A 6,253-nucleotide genomic window follows, 5' to 3' on the forward strand; every position below is an offset into this window, starting at 1 on the left:
CACACCTTGTGTTGTTATATTCAATGATATTTGAAATATGTACAGTATTATTTGTCACCATTATGGTGCCATAGAGAAATGCGTACACTAATGTTCATAGTAGCATTATTCTTAGTAGCCAATAGATAGAAACAATCCAAAGTCCATGAGGTGATGAATGGATAAATAAAATGTGATATCTACACAGAATGGAATAATTTTCAACCATAAAAAGGAATTACAGTTTGACTTATTCTACAAAATGAATGATCCAAATAATATAAAAATTATATTATTGTTAGTGAAATAAGGCAGGCGCAGAAAGACAAATATTATATGATTCCACTTGTATGAGGTACCTAGTGTAGGCAAACTCACAGACACCGGAAGTAGAAATGACCAAGGTCAGGAGGCAGGAGTAAGGTGGATTATGATTTAATGGGTACAGAGGTTACGTTGAAATGATGCAAAAGATTAAGATGTAGATTGTGTTGATGGGTACACAGCATTGTGAAAGTTAGAAATGCTAGTGAACTGTATACTTCAAAATTAGGAAAAGCATAAATATGTATATTTCATCACAATAAAATAAGTCAACAATCCAACAGAATGGACGATGAATGAAGGAGCAACATATTTGATTAGAAGGAAGCTGAAAGAGTCTTGTAACATTTCAAGAAGAAGGGGGATTTGGAGGGACTTTCAAATGGGCAGAGGGGCCGTGGGACTCTATACTGAAACATAGTGCAATGTTAGTGTTCAAGCTTTTTCAGACTGACACTTTCAAATTGATTAGGTTCCCTACAGCTAGAAAGCTAAAGGTTCTCTTCCTCATTTCTGAAATGTTCCTCCCCTTTGCCTTCCTCCACCCACCAGGGAGGTTTGTCCAACAGCACCTCAGTCCACACTCAGTAACCACCTGCATCCATACACTCCCACCCTGTGTCCACATTAACGAGGCTCTCTGAGTAATTCCTGAGCAGCATCACCAGTGTCCTGACACTTACTCTGTGTCCTCCTAGAGCCCCATGAGGACCGTTTGGAGGAACTGCCCTATGTGAGGGCAGTTGAAGAGGCTCCTTCTACCTCCAGGGTAAGCTCCCCTTATTTATCAGAGATTAAAAGTTTGCTTCATTTCTTTCTTTTCCAATTGATTTCAGATCTGAAGATCTACAATGTTCAAGACAGCTGATGTATACAATTTTGCTTGGTTGGATGCATGCTGATTGAAGCTCTTTCCCAACAGATAACTTATTCAAAAGGCCATTTAAAAAATGGCAACATCAGTTAGAAACTGTAGAGTCAGACACACTTTCCTCAGCAGAAAATTTCCCTCCTTGAAATAGACTTTTGTATTTGCTCCTCAAAGTGGACCTGAGAGATCTTCCAGGCAAAGATCGAGCCTTTACCACAGCTTTCTTCTCTGGTTTCTTTTGGGGCCATTGACTCAACAACAGTTTCCCATTTGCTTTTCTGAGGACAAAAGAAGAGATGAAATACCTGTGTCCACAGAGCACATGATGCTGAGATCCTTACACTGTTTTCTCTTCTCTAATCACAGGTGGATTGGACAGCAAACAAAAACGGTATGTATTCAGAGATCACCCCTGTGCTGAGGAACAACCTAGATGATGAAGAAGGTGGGACTCTCTTGCTGGCTTTGCTTGGAGAGACACCCTGATTCAGGGTCCCTACAGGGATGAGGGCTGGGGGTGTAGAGCTAGAGACTGATTTCCCAGTAAAGAGCCATGCCCAAGTTCTATGGTCCTGGAAGTAACTGCATCATTTAGATGATGTGGGTTTGTGTGTATCAGGGTTGGGGTGGGGTCCATGTGTGAGCCTATGTGCTGTGATTGTAAACCTGCATGCGTGATCATGTGTGTGTTTCCTCATGAGATATTTCCCTCTTACACAGCACAATTCACCTGGCAACAAACCTCATCACCACTGCACACTGTCTGTACACTACCTTGTTCTTCCCTCAACACAGCTGTTGCCCAGATTTGGTTAATATTCCTTTTCCTCAGAAGGAGATGGTGCAGAGATAAATGTTCTCAGCTCTTGACCTCCTAAGTGGAAAAGCCAAACTGAGAACCCAGGGGTGGGTCCCAATGTGGGTGCTCTGGATCCCTGACCTGCACTTACCACTCAGCCAAGGGATCCTCAGTCATGGAGCAAGGGAGTCCCTGCATCCGTATCCTTGGCTGGAAGTCCTAGCATCTCCAAAGGTCCAGACCTTGCCCATCAGGTGGCCTTAGTGGTCACAGAATCCAGGGCAGCTATGGGTGGACTTATCAGTTGACTTTGGCACAGTCATTAATGTGAAATTCACCTCAGGACCTGCATTCTCCTGGTCAGCTCCCAGATTCTGAGAGGTGTGAGACCCCATGTATACAGTACAGGTCATATCTGTCAGTGCTGGTGTCATTGCTTAAACAAGGCCAAAAGCAGATAAGAATCAGGGAGCTATTTTATTGTATTGGATAACATTACCATAAGCCTTAGAATTGGTCAATTCCTGTAGCCCACACCCAAGGACTCAAAGTGGAACCTGACTGTTAGGCTGTACACTTCTCCTGCACAGCTGGGTTAGAGACAGGCTGTACTCAGTCTGGGCTCCCTCCTCATAACGAAGTGTCCCACTTATGGAACAGCTCCCTAGAGTATGGACAACCCCTGTCACAGTGGGCATACGTATATTTTATAGACAACAAAGACTGGGAGTAAAATATGATACGATTGATAGTGGTGGTATCTAAATGGTAGGATTTCAGTTTTGTCAAATCTTGTGTATTTGATTTTCTTTAAGACAAGTGATTCGTGAATAAATATAGCATATTTTGTCTAGGACTGAATTCAGTCCTTTAATGGAGGTTGCTGTTAATCAGGTATAAAATATCATACAACAGAAGACATGATAAATGCAGTAGTTGGCATTGTGGATGCTGGGGAAAGAGTGATCTGGAAAAAATCAAGAGACAGTGGCAATTTAGCAGAAACTCAAAAGAGGCAGGATGGGTCATGGGTCTGTGTCATTGAAACAGAGCATGCATTTTAGTGTTTACCATTTTTTAGATCGACCCTTCCCTTCTGATGAGGCTCCCCTTAGCTAGAAAGCCAAAGCTCTGTTTTCATTTCCTTCCTCTTGTCCTTTGCCTTCCTTCATCCGCCAAAGAGGATGGCCCAACACCAGCTCAGCCCACACTTACTAATCTCCCACATCCATACACACCACCCCATGTCCTCATCGAGAAGAAAGCCCCTGAGTATTTCCTGAGCAGCTTTACCAGTGTCCTAATTGTTACTCTGTGTCCCTCCAGCTCTCCCTGAGGATGTGGCTCATGACCTGCACCGTGATAGGACAGAAGAAAAGCCTCCGTGGATCCCCAAGGTAAGCTGGATTTTTTCTGGTCTGAGATAGAAATATTGCTTTATTTCTCTTTGAATAGAATTAAGTTATGAATATTTGAGGGTATTCCTTCCAGATATATACAACTCGCTTGGTTGGGAGATTGTGGAGCGAGAGTCTATTACCAACTCATGGTGCCTGATTCCACAGGACATTAAAATTGACAGCATCCATTACAGCCTGTAGAGTACGGAGCTCTCTCTTCTGCAGCGATTTTTCCTGTAGGAAAAGAACTCTGTAATTTCCAACCTAAATGGACTTGGAAGTTCCATCCTCCCAGCAAAGTTCTTGCCTTTCAGCCTGAGTAGGTTTGCTCTGATAACCCTTGCTGGGTTCCCTGGACCACTGTTTCTTATGAGGTTTTCTGCTGTCAGCAAATGAACAAAAGACCTGAGCATTACTGTGATCTTATCCTCATAGTGTTTTCTCTTCTGTAATTGCAGGTGGCCTTCACAGAACGTGAAAACGGTATGTATTCTGGAATCAGTCACTTGGGGAGGAAGAACTTTGAAGATGAGAAAGTGGGACATTCTTGCTGGTTTTAGTGTAGAGGGCAAATTGATTCCAAATTTGCGCTGGGAATGAGAGTAGGGGTCCTGGTGATAGAAAGTGATTTACAAGTAATGTGACCAATTGCTATAGTCCCAGGAAGAAGCTGTATTACGGTTAGGTGGTGTATGTTTGTATGCATGAGACTGGGTGTGTCTGTATGTGAAATGAGTGGTATGATTCTGTGTGTGTATGTGAACTTTTTGTGTTGTGTTTCCCTTGATTTATGTTCCCCTAAACATCATTGTTACTGGTGCCAACTTTCTAGAAAATATTCCCATCACCACTGCATCATGAATGGGTATGGATATAAAAGTAAATAAACTGTACACTTTCGGTGTGTGCATTGATTTTATACCAAGTGAGCCTCATATAACCTGGAAAACATATCCTATCACCACCCAGGCAAATGTTTACTGGATTCTTTTTTTTTTTTTTTTTTTTTGGCTGTGTTGGGTGTTCGTTGCTGTGCACGGGCTTCACATTTCGGTGGCTTGTGTTGTTCCAGAGCACGGGCTCTAGGTGCATGGGCTTCAATAGTTGTGGCACGTGGGCTCAGTAGTTGTGACTTGCGGGCTCTAGAGCCCAGTCTTAGTAGTTGTGGTGCACGGGCTTAGTTGCTCTATGGCTGGATTCTTTTTTTTTTTATTTGTGAGAGTATATTAATAATTTTTATTGATTACTTCTTTTTTTTCCTTTTCGGCTCAAAGATAATTTTTTTTATTAGTTTCTGCTTTATAACAAAGTGAATCAGTTATACATTTACATCTGTTCCCACATCCCTTCCCTCATGCATCTCCCTCCCTCCCACCCTCCCCATCCCTCCCCTCAGGCGGTCACAAAGCACCGAGCTTATGTCCCTGTGCTCTCCGGCTGGTTCCCACTATCTATCTACCTTACATTTGGTAGTGTATATATGTCCATGCTTCTCTTTCACTTTGTCACAGCTTACCCTTCCTCCTCCTCATATCCTCAAGTCCATTCTGAAGTAGGTCTCTGTCTTTGTTCCCGTTTTCCCCCTAGGTTATTCATTACATTTTTTTTAATTCCATATATATGTGTTAGCATACAGTATTTGTCTTTTTCTTTCTGAGTTACTTCATTCTGTATGACAGTCTCTAGGTCTATCCACCTCATTACAAATAGCTCAGTTTCGTTTCTTTTTATGGCTGAGTAATATTCCATTGTATATATGTGCCACATCTTCTTTATCCATTCATCCGATAATGGACACTTAGGTTGTTTCCAGCTCCGGGCTATTGTGAATACAGCTGCAATGAACATTTTGGTATGTGTCTCTTTTTGAATTATGGTTTTCTCAGAGTATATGCCTAGTAGTGGGATTGCTGGGTCATATTGTAGTTCTATTTCTAGTTTTTTAAGGAACCTCCATACTGTTCTCCATAGTGGCTGTACCAATTCACATTCCCACCAGCAGTGCAAGATTGTTCCCTTTTCTCCACACCCTTTCCAGCATTTATTGTTTCTAGATTTCTTGATGATGGCCATTCTGACTGGTGTGAGATGATATCTCTTTGTAGTTTTGATTTGCATTTCTCTAATGATTAATGATGTTGAGCATTCTTTCATGTGTTTGTTGGCAGTCTGTATATCTTCTTTGGAGAAATGCCTATTTAAGTCTTCTGCCCATTTTTGGATTGGGTTGTTTGTTTTTTTGCTATTGAGCTGCATGAGCTGTTTATAAATTTTGGAGATTAATCCTTTGTCAGTTGCTTCATTTGCAAATATCTTCTCCCATTCTGAGGGTTGTCTTTTGGTCTTGTTTATGGTTTCCTTTGCTGTGCAAAAGCTTTGAAGTTTCATTAGGTCCCATTTGTTTATCTTTGTTTTTATTTCCATTTCTCTAGGAGGTGGGTCCAACAGGATCTTGCTGTGATTGATGTCGTAGAGTGTTCTGCCTATGTTTTCCTCTAAGAGTTTGATAGTTTCTGGCCTTACATTTAGGTCTTTAATCCATTTTGAGCTTATTTTTGTGTATGGTGTTAGGGAATGATCTAATCTCATACTTTTACATGTCCCTGTCCAGTTTTCCCAGCACCACTTATTGAAGAGGCTGTCCTTTCTTCACTGTACATTCCTGACTCCTTTATCAAAGATAAGTTGACCATATGTGCATGGGTTTATCTCTGGGCTTTCTATCCTGTTCCATTGATCTATCTTTCTGTTTTTGTGCCAGTACCACACTGTCTTGATTACTGTAGCTTTGTAGTATAGTCTGAAGTCAGGGAGCCTGATTCCTCCAGCTCCGTTTTTCGTTCTCAAGATTGCTTTGGCTATTCGTGGTCTTTTGTTTTT

At 41.6% G+C, this 6,253-nt stretch overlaps 1 long non-coding RNA gene across 1 annotated transcript; it reads left to right on the forward strand.

Annotated features, from left to right (window-relative positions):
• The first annotated feature begins 1,009 nt into the window (after positions 1 to 1,009).
• On the forward strand, positions 1,010 to 3,362 carry LOC308611282. Its single transcript, XR_014014822.1, has 3 exons — positions 1,010 to 1,072; positions 1,541 to 1,565; positions 3,300 to 3,362. It is a non-coding gene; the product is annotated as an uncharacterized lncRNA (long non-coding RNA).
• The last annotated feature ends 2,891 nt before the right edge of the window (positions 3,363 to 6,253 follow it).

This window comes from Mesoplodon bidens (genome assembly GCF_964165515.1).
Source record: "Mesoplodon bidens genome assembly, contig: HAP1_SCAFFOLD_1348, whole genome shotgun sequence".
Taxonomy (NCBI): domain Eukaryota; kingdom Metazoa; phylum Chordata; class Mammalia; order Artiodactyla; family Ziphiidae; genus Mesoplodon; species Mesoplodon bidens.